We start from the raw sequence: 19,380 nt of genomic DNA on the forward strand, positions 1-19,380 counted from the left end.
GCTTGGGATTCCATCCACTATGTCCTATTCATGTGTTCATACCATTTGCAGCAACTCACACAGATTCGGCTCATGTCCAGTCCGAAGACGACAAGGAAAATAACTTCATTCAACACATCTGCCAGTAAGTCCATGACATATTGGAAAAATCCAATGTTATGTAGAAGCAGTGACATGATCAGAATCGAGTGACAAATAAGTTCCAGGTGTGCAACAATGTTTGGCTACATTTGCAGAAGGAGCACCTCATTGGGCCCCACCGCAAGATTCACTCGCTTCAATATGGACCATACACCATCACCAAGGCTATGTGAGATAATTATTTTGAGCTCAACATTCCCCCATTCCTTTGCCTACATCGAGTGTTCAATGTGGATCACCTTTGGCCATACTTTCCACCATTACTGGACACATCTGACATTGCAGAAAAACACACCAACAGAGTTAAATCTAGGCTACATGGAATAAATTGAAACTGATCATATCATGGATCTATAGATCAAGAACAGTCACCAATAGAAGATCTAGCTGTATCGATTTGTCAAAGCCAACCAACTCCTGCACAAATGGAAATGGCTCACCAGGGACCACGTTCAACAGAAGTTTCCTCATCTTATAGGGGAATTCAACACAATGGAGACCATTTCTTCCTAAGGGGGGAGCACTGATCCAAGTGGATACTAGTGGCCATCCGCTTATTCCACTTGGACACTCACTGTTGTTCTTAAAGTTTTTTTTAGTTTCCTTAATTATAGCACAATTTACTATTTTTGGAAGTTATTTCAGTCTTGAACTTCCAGAGCTTTTTTGAGGCCCTGAACAACTTTTTTTTGGCAAAGTTAATCCAAATATTTCAAAGGAAATCAAGTAAGAAATTGTAGTCCTAGGATATACCTTTCCAGTGAGGTATCATATGCGTCAAACGGAAATAATATGACCAAGTTATGACCCTGGGAAGTTGGCTGCTGAATTCACCCCAACGGGGCCCATAAACGCTTGTTGTTACATCAACTTGGGTTAGGGTTTTAGTTGTTTAGGTTTTTCTCTTATTACTCAATAATAAAAAGTCCGTTGAGCCTCGTTGTAACTGAGCTCAAATGCATGTAGTCACCACATCCCTTCTCAGAGATAAGCTACCATCACCCAAGCTAATATTAGTTCCTTTCTGTTTGTAAACATATTTCAGTATTTGATATTAAAGAAATTAAGTATTATTCCTGCTGCATCTCTATGTTTATTGTTATATCCGTAATTTGTTGCGTTCCTATTTAAATATGGATCAGTGGTATCAGAGTGGTCTAATATTGTTTTGTTTTTCTTTGCATGTCCCCAATGAGGTCGGGATATAAGGAGTTAAGGCTCGATTTGGTTGAGCCATTGCAAGATTAGCCTCACAAACACCGAGGATGGCCCATGGGGGAAGAAAAAAAGACGAGGGTGTTGGGATGGGGTTCTCTCGGTCAATTTTGGGGCAAAAGACCAATTTTTGGGGCAAAATTCCCATGTTTTGATGTACAAAATATAAAGTCTCTACAAATTGTGGTTGAAGAGTGCGTAGATAGTTAAAGAGTCATAAAGGGTTTTAGCCTTCTTTATGTAAGTTGAGTCAGATTTTTGAGGATTTGTATAAATAAGTGTGTCTTAGAGAGTCTAAGGGAAGTAATAGAAGAAGAATATGAATGTAACGGGTTAGTAGAAGGAAGATCGTAGAAGTCTTAAAGTAGAAGGAAGGCTCTATAGTTGTGTGCGCAAAGGCCTAAAGTAGAGTCTACAACTGAGTGCGCAGACCCCTACAGCTGACTATGCAGGGAGGTCTTGAGTCTATAAGCTTAACTAATTATCAATAAAGAATATTATTTCATAAATTCCTGTGTTTCATCTATTTACTTCTATTATGAACGAATGTACTTTATGCTATGGTGGATTATGGGTTTATGAAATAATATTGTATTGATGTGCTTCTTTTCTTGATTTATATTGTTATATGAACACAATTAATGTTAAATGTTTATGCAAATATTATCTTGTTGTATGTTGAAGTTATCGAAAACTTAAGTCGTTCTGAGTAATTACCAGGTTAAGAGTAATATTTGATGTGCGTAAGTAGTTGACTCACATTTTCAGGGTCCACAAAAGACAGTCATAGACCTTCGCAGAGGTCTAGAGGCCGATTCAAGGATGTTATATCGATAAGCCTTTAAGGCTTACCGATCAATGCGATGGAAAATTTATGCCATAAAATGACATAACACTAATCTCTGGATGTGGAAACTTGGTTCCAGCATCCCTCCATACTACTTCGGGTGAGACTTCAGCCCGCGCTCTGCAGATAGATGCCGAAAGGGCCAGTAGTGTAGGGATTTGTTTAGCGCAACTAACTTTGAACTGGGTCAGGACCCACTAAGCCAACATAGGGGGAAAGAGATCCTATCAAAATATTGCTCAAGGAATCCCTTAAGAAACAAGGCAGCGCAATGATGGATAAATTTTCCCAGATCCTCAACAATTTCCAACCTAAGGTGCATCCACATCTAGTAGCCACTCTAGAGGATCCACGCCATTGAAGCTACAAGTAAACTTTGACACTCCCATATTTGAGGGCCAAATAGATGCAGGCACCATAGATAAATGGTTAAATCCGCTAGAATGATATTTTTTGTTCATGATTTATCCAACCAGGAAAATATTACTTTTTCTCTTCTCAAAGTCACCCCCCACATCAAGGACTGGTGGGAAACCTACTGTGAGTAGAAGGATGAAAGTATGACATCACTATTTTCATCTGTTCCCTCCTGGAATTCATTTCAAGACATCATCAAGGAGTAGTAATACACTGCCGGGAGCTACGAGGACAAATACAAAAAGTGGACCACGCTGTGGCATGGAAGGGAAGAAGATGTGCTACAGTTCACCAATGCTTTTCATGACCTTCGCATGAAGCTGGACATCAAGGATTCTAAGAAACATTTGGTACTCAAGTACCACGACTACCTACATAGATACATCTAGGATGAGATGGAGTTCCTGGACATCTTCTTGCTCGACACAGTGTACTGATACGGCGTCAAGATCGAGCATAAGGTAAAAAAAGAAGAAGAAGTGAGACTTTGGATCTACGAATCCAAAGCAAGGGAAAGGTGGCCCCAAACCATAGAACAAAGGAAAAAGGCAAGGTGGGATGACCCAAGACAACCCGCCAAAGCCACAAAGATGAAGAAGGACACAGGAAAGTGGTGTGAGGTTTATAAGAGCTCCACTCACAACACAAGTGAGTGTCGGGCCAAGCAGTCACTGGTGGCCGAGCTAAAGGATTTGAAATCAGATGCATGTTCTGACTCTTAGTCAGAACCCAACAAGGGGAATGACAAAGGGAAGCATATTATCAATGCATAGCCCAATGCCATCGTTGCCACCATGAAGATCTAGAAGGAGGAACCCGAAGATCCATAGGAGGAGGAGTGTCTCTTTCACTCCTAGATGTGGGTAAAGGGTTCCTCGCTACAGTTCATTGTCAACAACGAGAGCCAAAAAAACCTCATCGCAGTAGAGGTTGTGAAGTGACTAGGCTTACCAACCACAACACACCCACAACTGTACACCATCAGGTCGATTCACCAAGGACGGGATCTTTGTGTGAGCCAACAGTGTCTCCTTTCACACAGCATCAAGCCCTTCATGGATGAGGTATTATGTGACGTTGCTCCCTTTGATGTTTCTGATCTATTATTAGGCTATCCATACTTGTGGAAGCGACATGTTGCGTATGAGTCAAGGCCTCACGTTGTTATTTCTACCTTGGGAAATAATTTGTACAGGATACTAGAGGTAGCACTTCCTATTGCCATCTCTTCGGTTACTGCAAAATAACGCAATAAACTCATTCCCAAAAATGAAAAATTTGTTTTATTAATGACACACCCTCAAGAAAAGAAGAAGACGGTGGCCATGAACTCCAGATAGAGCCCCTCCGTACGAGAACAACAAATGGACAAGGTTGTGGAGGAGTACAAGGACATCTCCACCTCCCCCATAGGGGTGCCTCTGCAATGCCAGGTCAAGCACTCCATCGATCTAACCCTAGGTGCAACATTGCCTAATGGACCAATCTATTAATGCTCTATTCTAGAGAACGATGAAATCAAGAGGTAAATTCAGGAACTGTTGTAGAAAGGACACATCTGGCCGAGTTCATCGCCTTGTGGGAGCCTGATCATGTTGGTACAGAAGAAGGATGGGACTTGGAGACTCTGTATTGACTATCGGGTGTTGAACAAGATCACTGTTTGGAATAGGTACCCAATCACACGGTTTGATGAACTTCTAGACCAACTCAAGCGAGGGGAATATTCCAGCAAGATCGACTTGAAGTCTGGATATCATAAGGTACCAATTGAACCCTCCCATGTGAGGAAGACTGACTTCAAAGCCAAGGACAACCTTTTTGAATGGTTGGTTATGCTTTCGGGTTGACGGATGCTCTTGCTACATTCATGAGGAAGATAGATGAAATCTTACAGCTATTCACCAACTCATTTGTAGTGATATACTTGGATGACATCCTGATCTTCAGCCAGAGATTTGAAGATCACCTCCACCACATCCGACAGGTTCTCCAAACACTAGGGCAACACAACTTGTGTGCCAATTTGGAGAAATGCACTTTTGGCTTGACCTAGGTTCAGTATCTGGGATACATTATTGATGAAAGCGGGGTGCATGTGGATTGAGCCAAGATCCAAGTCATTCGGGATTGGCCAGCCCCAACCACTCTAATAAAGCTCTACAACTTTCTGGGTCTTGCCAATTTCTACTGCAGGTTCATATTGGGATTCTCTCATATCATTTGGCCCTTGAGTCAAGTCACCAAGGGAGGAGCGAAAGAAAAATTATTTTGGTTTGAATATCAACAGAATGCATTTGCAGAGTTGAAACATTACCTTTGCTCTGCACCAATGCTCACATTACTAGACTTACAAAAACCATTTGAGATTGAGAGAAATGCCTCTGACTATGCTATTGAGGTAGTCCTTACTTAACAGGGGAATCCAGTGGCATATCATAGTGAGACACGTTTAGACATAGTCCGAAATTATCCCACTTATGACAAAGAGTTGTATTCCATTGTGTAGTTCTACTGATAATGGAATCATTACATTTTGGGGAAGGAAACAGTCATCCACATAGACCACCAACCTCTGCAGTTCATATAGACACAAGGGAATTTACAGAATGATTGCCATCAAAATTGGTCCACATACCTGCAACAGTTCCATTTGCATATCAAGTACATGAAGGGTAGCAACAATAATGTTGCGGAATGCCTCATCCGACCATTAATCATAGCGTTAACCACCATTCTCTACTCTTGTGGGCATGAGACTTTTGATTGGCGACGTCTCTACAAAAATAACCCAAAATTCGGCCACACATACCATACGCTCTTAGAGGGTCAGCAAGTTCTTGATTTTCACCTCCAAGATGCTCCGTTATGCCACCTAGGATACCTTTTTTTTCCGTTTGCGAATTGTGTTAGGTGTGGAGCATGATTGTTTGGAGGTCTTTGTTTCAGCTGGATGTATACCCCAGGAAGTTTGTACACCCCTCCATGCGGGGGGGGTGTGGGGGGGACTTGTCCCCCTCGCGAGGGTTCGGGGGGCCGATCCCCCCTGGCAGGGGGGTCTGGGGGCCAGCGGTCCCCCAGCAGGGGTTTCGAGGGTAGCGACCCTGAAGCTAAAAACTAATGTAAAATTTCCTTCTAAAAGTATAGTAATTTCTAGTCAATCTGGGCCGTTTATCAAGCGGATGATGTGACAGTAGAATTTATGCTTAGTTTAGGGTTTTTTTTTCCCTAGAAGGCAACCCCTCTCTTTGTATGAGGGCATTGTATTGAGGCTGTGATATAGATGTGTATACTCTGAGTGAGAAATAGAGAAGTGAGACTGTGAGAGAAAACAGAGGATATTACAATGGATCTGTTGTAGGTTGTGTCTCTTCATTTTGCTGGATAATAAAAATGAAGGGCTGGGTATTCGGGGTTGATGTAGCCCAAACTGGGTGAACCATGTATATATGTGTCTATCTGGTTTTATGCATTTTCTGTGTTTATATTTCTATTATATTCTATGTGTTCCATTGCTCTATAATTTATAATTTTCTAACAAATCGTACTACAGTCAGGCCAATGGGAATTTTAGGGTCAAGAAAACGGTGGCAGTACTACATAAGTATTTTTATTGGCCGAAATTTTGGCAAGATGTCGAGAAGTACATTAGATCCTGCACTGCCTGCACCATTTCCAAACTGGCCTTCAAGAAGCAAGGCCTCTATACTATGTTGCATACCCCTAGTCAACCTTGGGAATCCATCTCCATGGATTACATGTTAGCCTTCCTTCTACTAAGCATGGCAACGACTGTGTTTTTTTGGTCATGGATAGATTCTCGAAGATGGCCACTATGGCGGCCTGTAAGAAGAATATCACTGTAGAAGCCACTACTAAACTCTTCTTTGAACGAGTGTGGGTACACTTTGAGATCCCACAGTCTATCAACTCAGATCGAGACAGCAAGTGCCTTAGTACATTTCAGTCCAGTCTCTAGTCAATGTTGGACACCAAGCTCACTAATTCCGCAACTTTCCATTCCCAAACTAATGGCCAGATAGAGGTCGTCAATAGGATGATTGTATACATTCTGTGCATTTACAAATCATATCATCCATGAACATGGGATGCTAGCCTCCTCTATGTCTAGCACAGTTAGAACCAGGCTCTCCACAACTCGACTGGCCACAACCCTTTTCAGTCGGGTTTGGGATTCCATCCACTATGTCCCATTGATGTGTTCATACCATTTGCAGTGGCTCAGACAGATTCCACTCATGTCCAATCTGAAGCTAACAAGGAAAATAGCTTCATTGAGCACATTCAACACATCCACCAACAAGTCCATAACATATTGGACAAAGCCAATGCTAAGTACAAGCAGTGACATGATCAACATCGAGTGCCACACAAGTTCCAGGTGGGCAACAAAGTTTGGCTACATTTGTAGAAGGAGCGCCTCGCTGGGCCCCACCATAAGATTCGCCCGCTTCAATATGGGCCATACACCATCACCAAGTCTATGGGAGATAATTATTTTTAGTTCAACATTCCTCAATTCCTTGGCCTTCACCTAGTGTTCAATGTGGATCCCCTTCAACCATACTTTCCACCATTACTGGACACATCTGACATTGTAGAACAACTCACACAAACAGACTTAAATCCAGATTGCATGGACCAAATTGAAACTGATCAGATCATGGACACACAGATCAAGAATACTTGCTAGTGGAAGATCCAGCTGTATTGAGTTGTCAAAGCCAACCAACTCCTGCACCAAGGCAAATTGCTCATTGGGGACCAAGTTCAACAAAAGTTTCTTCATCTCATGGAGGAACTCAACACAATGGAGACCATTGCTTCCTAAGGGGGGAGGACTTATCCGGGTGAATATTGGTGTCCACCCACCTATTCCACTTGGACCCTCACCATTTTTCTTTCATTCTTTTTCACTTTCCTTAATTGTAGCACAATTTACTATTTTGGGTAGTTTTTTGGGTCCTAAACTTCCGGAGACGTTTGTAGGACCTAAACGACATTTTTTTGGAAAACTTATTCTTGTGATTTCATAAGAAATCAAGCCAACAGTTGTATTACTTTGAGAGATATTTCCAATGAGGTATCATACACATCAAACAGAGATAATATGACCATGTTATGACCCTAGGAAGTTGGCTGCCCAACTAACCCCAACGGGGCCCATAGAATCTTGGTATTACATCTCCTCGGGTTAGGGTTTTGGTTGTTTAGGGGTTTCTCTTATTGTTTAATAATAAAAAGGTGCTTGAACCTCATTGTAACTCAGTTCAAAGGCATGCAACCACCACATCTCTTCTCATAGATAAGCTACCATCACCCAAGCTAGTCTTATTTCCATTTTTTTGTAAGCATATTTCAGTATTTGATATTAATGAAATGAAGTATTATTTCTATTGCATCTCTGTATCTATGGTTAAATGTATAATTTTTTGTGTTCTTGCTTAAATCTAGTTCACAATGGATTCTAGGCAATACTCTTAGGTTTCAAAGGTGGATCAAAAATGTGATTTGTGGAGTGAATGAGTCATATTGGAATTTTCACCACAAATTTTCTTCTGTGATGTTTTGAACCATGAAATTTTGAGGAGAAAGAGGGTAGGTCCTTGTATACTTTTTTCAAAAGTTGTAGGCATTGCTTCACTATAATTTTAAAGATATGTTATGTGGAAGTTATGGTTCTTGAATACTCCTCAAATCTGATTCAAACAGTTCAGTTTGACATTTTTGCTATAACTTATTTTCTAAGTTAAGGTTTCAAACATTTTTTCACTATAATGTTAAATATGTTCCCTATGGAAGTTAGGGTTTCTAAATAGTCTTGAAGTAATCTTAAAATAGGTTAGTTTATCATTTTCACTATAAATTATATTATGATATGTTTCAGACTATGAAATCTTAAGAATACAAGGGAGATATCTCTAGGTACGTAATAAAAACCTTAAATACTTTGGTTTGCTATAATTTTAGAGATATTCTATTTGGAAGTTAGGGTTTCTGAATAGTCCTGGAATCAAATCAAATAAGTCAGTTTGGAATTTTCACTATAACTTATTTTTAGAGATGTTTTAGACTGTGAAATATGGAGGAGACATAGGTCATATCTCTACATACCTATGGTAAAATTTTCACTATTTGGTTCACTATAATGTAGGTTATATTCTTTCTGGAGGTTAGGGTTTCTAAATAATCCTTAAATTAGTTTCAAACAAGTTGACTTGGAATTTTTTCTTTAACTTATTTTCTCGAACATTTTAGAATATGAAACTTTCAGATATTTGAGAAGACATGTAGAAGTGCCCCAGGTAAAAAATTTAGAATCATATTTTGTGAATTGGATATGTGACATGCTAGATACGTTTGTTCTTATGAAGAGGTAAAATTAACAAGTTTTGGGAGAAGTGTACATGTTTAAGGTAGAAGCACCAAGTTGACCTAGTAAAGGTAGAAGCGTTAGGTAGACCTGGTGAAGGTAGAAGTAGCAAGTAGAGCTTGTGAAGGAAAAAGGAGCAAGCAAGCCTAGTGAAGGTGGAATTAACAAGAAGACCAAGTGAAGTAGGTTGGTTCCTAAAAATATTTGTAGGAGTGGGGATTGGTGTCTCTAGTAAGTTGGTTCGCACAAATATTTGTAGTGGTGTGGATTTGTGTCTTATGTAGGTTGCTTCCTACCAGTATTTGTAGCAATGGATATTGGGGCATACAAATATCATTAAAATAATTTTTTTAGTCTTCTCCCCTAAGGGTTCCCATGTAAATATTGTGTTCCATGTGCTATAGTAGATAGATCTCATATGTATTGTTTTCTGATGGCTCATGTATGTTTGAATATAAAAAAATTATGTTATATTGATTCACCCTCCATTAGTATAAGTGTGTGCTCAATAACTATTGGTAATTTAAAAGAATAAAATGATGAAAATTTACTTAATCACTTTATTTATAACCTAGATGATATAGAAAAGTTTAGAACTTTTCAAAAAATATCTAGTAATAATATTTTAGAGAAAAAAACTAAGGAAAATCATATAAGGAATTCTTGACCATCCCTATTTCAAACAATATTTCATATAAACTAAATTTCATATTATCATATTAGAGTCATTGAAATTTTCCCTGCAATTTGTTTAAACATTAAAAAACATTTTGTTGGTGATTGATGAGTTAGCACCCCAAACATTTACTAATTGTTGATGATGTGACATTGAAAACATTTTACCAATTGAAGATGGGGTCAATGAAAAAACAAATTCCAACCACGACTAAGGTTCAATCCTAAATATTTTTACCAACCATGATGTCAACCTCACACTTTTTTCCAACCGCTGATGAGGTCAACCCTACACGTCTTTTCTACTATTGTTGGACTCATTTGAAATTTAATGTACCCTTTGGAAAATTTTGTGAAATACTTTTTACTCATTGATCAAATTAGTGAATTCCATACAATTTGATAATCGATAAAATCAAGGAGTTTTCCTTTGAAACTTTGGGAATTCTACCAATAGCGAAGGTTGTGCACTTCATACATCAAATCTAAGACAATTTGCATGAAATAGTAGAGGAATTATCGCTATTGAGGGAAATCAAATAAATTTGTGAATAGAACTCTTTGCATCACTCTCCAAAGTATGCCTATTTAGGTAGAATTATTTCCTAGCATTCCCTTCTTATTATTATATTGGCAATCACACATATAGGTGACCATACACATATAAATCTTCCCATATACATAATGCATTAAAGAAAATTTCACTCCCATAATGGATTAAGACCATAATTCACCACATTCACTTAAGTCAACATAATTTCTCATTGACACTTACTAGCCCTAACATTTACGCACTTAAAAATACACCTTACTAATATAGTTTAAGTTTCAAATTCAATTCCTAGGAATGAGGAAATTTCTGACATTCTTTATACTCATGTAAATAAATATATTTACCATCAGTTAGAATCCCACCATAATTTAAGCAAGTCCTTCACACCAAAATAGATAGGATTCTTGTGTAAATAAGCATACACCAAGAGTTACTTACCACCATAATTTATGCATCCCTTAGCACATAAGTAGGAAGGAGTAAGAATTTAAATGTACAAAGTTACTAGAGGTCATTGCCCACAAAAATTTAAGCAATTCTCTACACCTGAATAGGAAATCAATTTATTTACAATATCTCTTGTAAACTAAAGTGTCCTATTTTTTTCGAGGTATAGTTTTGTCACTCCTATCAAGGGCTATTTTTGACAAGTTATATATATGGCAGATTGATCACTTGATTGATGAATACTATTTTATATACATAGTTATATTTGATTTTATGTTTATGTATGGTAGTTTGATCACTGGATTGGGGAACAATGTTTTATATAGTTATATTTCCTCTTATGTGTGGTATCTTTGATTATGTGTATTAGATGGTTTTGGTTAAGTAAATGTTATACATATGTTTCTCTTTTTGCATCTGATTTATGAAGCATGTGTATGACATGGATGGTGATCCAATATTGAGACACATAAACCCATGGATGCTCATGGTTATGTGGAATAGATGGTTAATTATGATTTATATATGATACATGATTTGTGTAATTATTTATATATCTAATATTGTACAAAGTAGGATGTGGTAGGGTACCTAGTCATTTTCCAGCAAGGATGTTCAATTATGAATGATTGTGGAAGTCATGCACCATTCTTGGTAAAATGTGATTAAGTTAATTTCATTATGAAATTCATTTGATTCCTTTGATCTATGATATTGTAATGTGTGTAGGTCTTTGAACAAGGCCTTACGAGCGAACCATCAGATGGGTAAAAGTTCACAATCAGTTCCATAAGGTGAAATGAAAAGTTTCAAAGCATAGTAGATGAGAAGGCATGGAAATTAGGGCATGGAGTCCTAAATCCAAGAAATATAGAGATGTGGAGTCTTGTATACTTAGGGCCCAGAGTCTTGAATATTTAAATATATCAAGTTGTGAAATCTTGGATCTTTGGAGTAGATCAAGGCGTGGAGTCCTGATGGCGAGGGTGCAAGCTTTAGAGACAATCTCCCTAATTTGTCAGCAAGCTCTTCAATATCTCGATCAACTTCCCTTTCTTCTACTCTGGGCGCATCAGACATTAAACTGATGTTTCATTCTTTTAAAAAACTCACTATCAGGCTTATTAACAAACAGTGGCTTTTCGAAAGCTCTTAAAAGAAATGTCCAATTGGCGGACTTACGCAACACAATATATATATATGCTACGTTATATAGTGTTTACACCTCAGCTCAAATATTTCCACTATAACAAGCAATCCACATGACCCCAAACCGCTTACGCAGACATAATTATATATAACAGTGATGTTTCCCTTCGCTCCTTAGCCTGATGCGAGATCGCATCGGCGATGATTATAGGTGGGGCCTTACCGTGGACAAGGCTCGGTATATATCGCACCGATGGCTATATATCTCCACCTCTATGCTAGTTTCGGGCCGATAGATATATAAGTCGCATCGCCCAAACAATGATCTTCTTTCCTCCGGAACCGATACACTTATACACAGCGTTTAATACTTCGGTAGTTCCGCTATTCAGTGGTTGACTCAAGTAATAACTTCCCACCTCCGAAACGACGGACCTGGCGATAGATATATGTCGCAGTTTATATTAATTCGCTCCCAAATTCTGAACTCAGCTCTTTTCCATGCTATGGCTCCTTTCGGGCGGAAGACCTTGTAAATCGAGCATATAAATAACAGTTTCAACGAACCCCTCGATGCCAATATAGTCTCGGACCTATGGTAAGAACTTCCAGTTATAAAGTTCCAAAATCCGTTACAGCCACTTAATGGAAGTCGCAAGAGTTCTTAGAACAAACAGAGACATATGCGCATTTGTAAAATCAAGCTTGTATAACCATGAAATGAAAGGAAAGGTGCTTTTGATGCTTAATATATAGTACTACAGCATGCGGAACCCAGGCACCGATTCAACATTATTAAAGCGCCACACAATAATCTACACATGCATATACAGAGTCGTTTAATAAGAAACACCGAGAGAACAAATTTTCAAAATAATACTATGGCACTCGCCCCTCTCCTCTGTCTGAGAGCTTTGCTTCCTCTTTATTTATAATTAAGGATAGGCCCTCTCGGTCCTTATCCGATACAAAGAAAAGCATGCTTTACAGAATGATTTAAAGCTTGAAAAGCTCTGTTACAAATAGCATGATTTATTGCTAGAATTTATTCTATTTTTAACTAAGAAAGCATAGAAATTGCAGGCTAAAGGACCCCACTCCCTTGCCTGAAGTTTTTTTTTTGGATTTTTGGAATAATTTGGAAGATTTTTCCCCTCTGAGTCACATGCTCCTGCATCAGACTCCTGAGGACAAAATTCTTCATGGGTTCCTGTCCATGAGCTCATCTACAGATTTGCACAATTTCTGTAGAATGTCTTCTGTAGTCCAAGTAGCTTCAGTGATCGGCTGTCCCTTCCATTTCACCAGATACTGGAAATACTCTCATCCCCTTGTCTTCTTATATACTTTCTTGTCCAGAATTCTTTCTGGCTGTAAATTCTTGGCTGTGGGTAACTGTTTTACCCAGTCAATCTCTGGAGTCTCTTGATCCTGTGTTGTATCATATGCAGCTTCATTCTCATACTTGTACAAGTATGCAACATTAAAAGTTGGTGATATTCCCACACCAGGTGGTAATTCAATCTCATAAGCATTTGTAGAGAATTTCCTCAGCACCCTGCATGGTCCAATTTTCTTGGATTTTAACTTATTATATGCTCCCTTTGGAAATCTCTCCTTTCTGAGGTGTGCCAAAACCAAGTCTCCAACTTCAAAGTTCATTTCTCTTCTCCTCATGTCTGCTCTGGTTTTATATTGAATTTTACTGTCTTGTAGTTGTTGTTTCACCTGTTCATGTATCGCCTGCATTCTTGAAGCAAAGTCTTCACCTTCTGCACTTCTCATTTCTTCTTTTCCCAAATTCCTTAATTCAGATATTCCCCTTGGGTGCATTCCATAAACAATATGGAATGGGCTCTGTCCTGTGCTCCTGTTTGGTGAGTCATTATATGCATATTCAACTTGTGGTAACACTTGATCCCATTGCTTTGGATGTTCTGCAGTAAAGCTCCTCAAAAGATTGCCTAAACTTCTGTTCACAACTTCAATCTGTCCATCAGTTTGTGGATGATAGGCAGAACTGAAACTTAATTTAGTTCCCAGCTTCTTCCATAGTGTTCTCCAGAAATGTCCAACGAACTTTGAATCCCTGTCTGAAACAATGCTTTTGGGCAATCCATGTAATCTTACAATTTCTTTAAAAAACAAGTTAGCAATATGAGAAGCATCACTAGTTTTATAACATGGAATAAAGTGTGCCATTTTTGAAAATCTGTCCACTACCACAAAAATTGAATCATAGCCTCTTTGAGTCTTTGGCAATCCTAGCACAAAATCCATACTTACCATATCCCAAGGCCTATCTGGAATTGGCAATGGAATATACAACCCTGTGTTCTGGCTCCTTCCTTTTGCATACTGGCAAACATTACAATTTCTTACATACTTCTCTACTTCATATTTCATTTTCAGCCAGAAATAAAATCTGTTGAGTTGTTCAAAGGTCTTCTCTCTACCAAAATGTCCTGCAAGTCCTCCACTATGCTTCTCTTTGATTAAATTCTCTCTCATTGAACAGTTGGGTATGCACAGCTGATTTTTCTTAAATAACAGTCCATCTTGTATAAAATAATCCATCCACTTGCTCCTGTCTGCCAAAACAGGATTTTTACAAGCCTCAAATGCCTCCTTAAAATCTGAATCGGTCTCATATAATTCTTTAAGAAAATCAAACCCCAGCACGTGGATTTGACTTTCTTGCAGCAATACACTTCTCCTACTTAAGGCATCTGCGACTTTGTTTGACTGTCCAGTTATATGCTTTAACACAAAATGAAAGACTTGAAGATATTCTACCCATTTAGCATGTCTCTGGCTGAGTTTTGGCTGCTGCATTATAAACTGCAATGCATGGTTATCTCAATAAAGAATAAATTCTTTCGACATTAAATAATTCCTCCACTTCTTTAGTGCCTGCACAGCTGCATAAAACTCCTTATCATAAGAAGAATACTTCCTTTTTGCATCATTTAGCTTTTCACTGAAATACGCTATTGGTCTATCTTCTTGGCTTAAAACTCCTCCAATTGCTTCTGCGCTGGCATCACACATAACTTGAAAAGTTTTGTTAAAATCAGGAAGAACCAAAACAGGCTTTTCAGTTATTTTCTTCTTTAACAGCTGAAAATTTCTCTCTGCCTCAACAGTCCACTTAAATGGCTGTTTATCTTTCTTTATGGTCTCAAGAATAGGTGCATTAATCTTACTAAAATTCTTAATGAATTTTCTGTAAAAACTAGCAAGACCATGAAAACTCCTTACCTCAAAAATACTCTTGGGTGAAGGCCACTCCACAATTGCTTTGATCTTGTCTGGATCCATCTTCAATCCTTCAGCTGAGATAACAAATCCCAAGTACACCAGCTCCTCTTTCATAAATAAACACTTCTTCAGATTTAACAATAATGTTTCTTGCTGCAGCTTCTGTAGAACATAATTTAAATGCCTCAAGTGTTCCTCCTTGGATCTGCTATAAACTAATATATCGTCCAGATATACTATTACAAATTTGCCAATGAATTCTTTAAGAACTTCATTCATAAGCCTCATGAATGTACTTGGTGCATTGGACAACCCAAAAGGCATCACTCTCCATTCATATAATCCTTCATTGGTCTTAAAAGCGGTTTTCCATTCATCCCCTTCTCTTATCCTTATCTGATGATAGCCACTTTTAAGATCTAACTTTGAAAAATATTTTGCGCCAGACAAGCAATCCATTAAATCTTCAATTATGGGTAATGGAAATCTGTACCTGATTGTAATATTATTGATGGCTCTTGAATCTGTACACATTCTCCAGCCTCCATCTTTCTTCGGACTCAGCACTGTTGGCACTGCACAAGGACTCAGGATTTCCTTAATCAATCCCTTGTCAAGCAATTCTTGCACCTGTTTCTTAACTTCTTCATTTTCTGCAGAAGTCATTCTATATGCTGCTTTGTTAGGTAGGCTTGCTCTAGGAATCAAGTCTATATGATGACTGATTTTCTGAATTGGCAGTAATTCATTAGGAAAATCATCAACAATAATATCATAGTAATTCTCCAGCATTTCTTGAATTTCAATGGGTAATTCAAAAATTTTAGTAGAATTCAATATTACCTTGGGCTTGCAAATCACAGCAAAATTTACCTCATTTTCTTCAATCTGCTTCAAGTATTCCTTTCCTCCAAGTAACAGAGTTTTTGGACCAGTCTTCTGTCCCGACACATCTTCTTCTTGCAGAGGCAACAATGTATGATTGACACCATCTTTTCCAAACTTGTAGGTGTTTCTCTTCCCGTCATGTATGGCTCCTCTGTCATATTGCCAAGGCCTTCCAAGCAATATGTGACACACATCCATAGGCATCACATCGCAAACAATTTTATCTTTGTACTTGCCCACTTGAAATTCCACCTCACACTGTTCACTTACCAACAGTTGATGTCCCTTTTGTAACCATGACACCTTATAAGGTGTTGGATGCTTCATTGTCTTCAGCTTCAATTTCTCCACTACTTCTGTAGAGACCAAATTATCAGTGCTGCCACTATCAATGATCATCTGGCAACATTTCCCTTGGACTTTGCACACTGTCCTGAATAAAGTTTTCCTTTGTGGCGGTTCAGCCACCTCTTTTACTGGTTTAAGTAAGACTTTATTAACCACCAGAGATTCTCCTCTTTCTGGTGTATTTTCTTCTTCTGCTACTGCTGCCGCTGGTGCTTCTTCTTCAGCTGGAGCAACAATTGCATTCCTCTGCTTTATGTCTGCATTCTCTGGGCACTCAAAAGCTCTGTGTCCCAGCTTGTTACATCTGTAACATCTTATTTCTCTGCCTCTTCCTCTGCCTCCTCTTCCTCTGGAAAAACTCCCTCTGCCTCTTGCATCACCTTCTCTGGTTGCATGCTAGGTTGAGCAACCACTAGCTCCATCTCTAGGTGCTGTAGATCTTCCTCTACCACCTTGACTTCCTTTTCCTCTGAAAGTCCCTCTCCCTTTGGCAGACTGCTTCCTCATGAGCTTTTCCTCAGCTTTCAGCGCTATTTGATAAGCTTCCTCTACTGTTTTAGGAGACAAAAGACTTATCTCATCCTGAATGTCCATCCTGAGGCCATTCATATATCTAGCTACCTTCTCATCTGTGTCTTGGGCTTCTCCAGCTCTTATACTTACTTTATAAAACTCTTATGTATATTCTTTTACTGTTAAAGCTCTCTGTCTAAGATTTTGCATTTGTCTAAACAATGTTTGCTGATAATTACTTGGCAAGAACTTACCTCTTAAATTTGCGACCATTCGGCTCCAGTTTTTGATTGGCTGCTTACCAAGTCTCTTCCTTTCCACCTGCACACCATCCCACCAGAGTGCTGCATGGCCTTTTAACTTGGTGACAACAAACTTTACTTTCTTCTCATCTTCTGTTTCTTTGTAATCGAAGAATTTCTCCATGCTGTTAATCCAGTCGATCAATTCTTCTGGATTCAGTCCTCCTTGATATACCGATACTAATTGGTTCCATGGCCTGGCGGTGGATTTTAACACTGACTGAAAGAACCTCATCTCAAGAGTAACCTGTACAGCTTCCTCCTCTTCAGCAGCTTCAATTTCGGGCTCACTGACATCTCCATCATCTATATTTCTATCTGAAGTTAATGCATCCACTCTAGCTCGCAGCTCTTCTACTGTTTCCATTAGTTCAGCATTTGCAGTAGGCTGTCCTCTTCCACCACGTCCTCATCCTCTTCCAATTCTGAAAGCCATCCTTCTTCTGCTCCTGAGATTCAATTCAATGTCAGTTGTTGGCTCTGATACCACTAATGATGGCGAGGGTGCAGGCTTTAGAGACAATCTCCCTAATCTGTCAGCAAGCTCTTCAATATCTCGATCAACTTCCCTTTCTTCTGCTCTGGGCGCATCAGTCATTAAACTGATGTTTCATTCTTTTAAAAAACTCACTATCAGGCTTATTAACAAACAGTGGCTTTTCGGAAGCTCTTAAAAGAAATGTCCAATTGGCAGACTTACGCAACACAATATATATATATGCTATGTTATATAGTGTTTACACCTCAGCTCACATATTTCCACTATAACAAGCAATCCACATGACCCCAAACCGCTTACGCAGACATAATTATATATAACAATGATGTTTCCCTTCGCTCCTTGGCCTGATGCGCGATCGCATCGGCGATGATTATAGGTGGGGCCTTACCGTGGACAAAGCTCGGTATATATCACACCGATGGCTATATATCTCCGCCTCTATGCTAGTTTCGGGCCGATAGATATATAAGTCCAATCGCCCAAACAATGATCTTCTTTCCTCCGGAACCGATACACTTATACACAGCGTTTAATACTTCGGTAGTTCCGCTATTCGGTGGTTGACTCAAGTAATAACTTCCCACCTCTGAAACGATGGACCTGGCGATAGATATATGTCGCAGTTTATATTAATTCGCTCCCAAATTCTGAACTCGGCTCTTTGCCATGCTATGGCTACTTTCGGGCGGAAGACCTTGTAAATCGAGCATATAAATAACAGTTTCAATGAAGCCCTCGACGCCAATATAGTCTCGGACCTATCGTAATAACTTCTAGTTATAAAGTTCCAAAATCCATTACAGCCACTTAATGGAAGTCGCAAGAGTTCTTAGAACAAACAGAGACATATGCGCATTTGTAAAGTCAAGCCTGTATAACCATGAAATGAAAGGAAATGTGCTTTCGATGCTTAATATACAGTACTACAGCATGCAGAACCCAGGCACCGATTCAACATAATTAAAGAGCCACACTATAATCTACACATGCATATACAGAGTCGTTTAATAAGAAACACCGAGAGAATAAATTTTCAAAATAATACTATGGCACTCGCCCCTCTCCTCTGTCTGAGAGCTTTGTTGCCTCTTTATTTATAACTAAGGATAGGCCCTCTCGGTCCTTATCCGATACAAAGAAAAGCATGCTTTACAGAATGATTTAAAGCTTGAAAAGCTCTGTTACAAATAGCATGATTTATTGCTAGAATTTATTCTATTTTTAACTAAAAAGGCATAGAAATTGCAGGCTAAAGGACCCCACTCCCTTGCCTGTAGATTTTTTTTTTGGATTTTTGGAATAATTTGGAAGATTTTTCCCCTCTGAGTCACATGCTCCCGCATCAAGTCCTTAATATACTAAGGCACGAAGATGCATGAAATAGGGGTGTGGAATCCCTATTCTCCAAAAGAAAAATACCACTCATGGATGTTGAAAATCGACAACTCATGGATGAATTTCCTTAAATAAAATTTCATTCTCACAATTCTAGAATGAATTTCTAAAAATAGAAATTCATGTCTAGCATCTCAAGCATGACTTTCCAAAAATAGTAAATCACCTTGCATAAATTGGTAATCAAGCGTAGTTGAAGGAAAACCACTTAACTTATCATTAATAAATCCTAATAGTTCAATCTTGGCTGAATCCTCAGTATTATTATTATTATTATTATTATTATTATCTTTTATGAGACTATGATATTATTATTAAAAAGGAATTACAAGT

This window comes from Pinus tabuliformis, chromosome 6 (assembly GCF_031772625.1).
Source record: "Pinus tabuliformis cultivar Carrire ecotype Pingquan chromosome 6, CPIR1, whole genome shotgun sequence".
Taxonomy (NCBI): Eukaryota; Viridiplantae; Streptophyta; class Pinopsida; order Pinales; family Pinaceae; genus Pinus; species Pinus tabuliformis.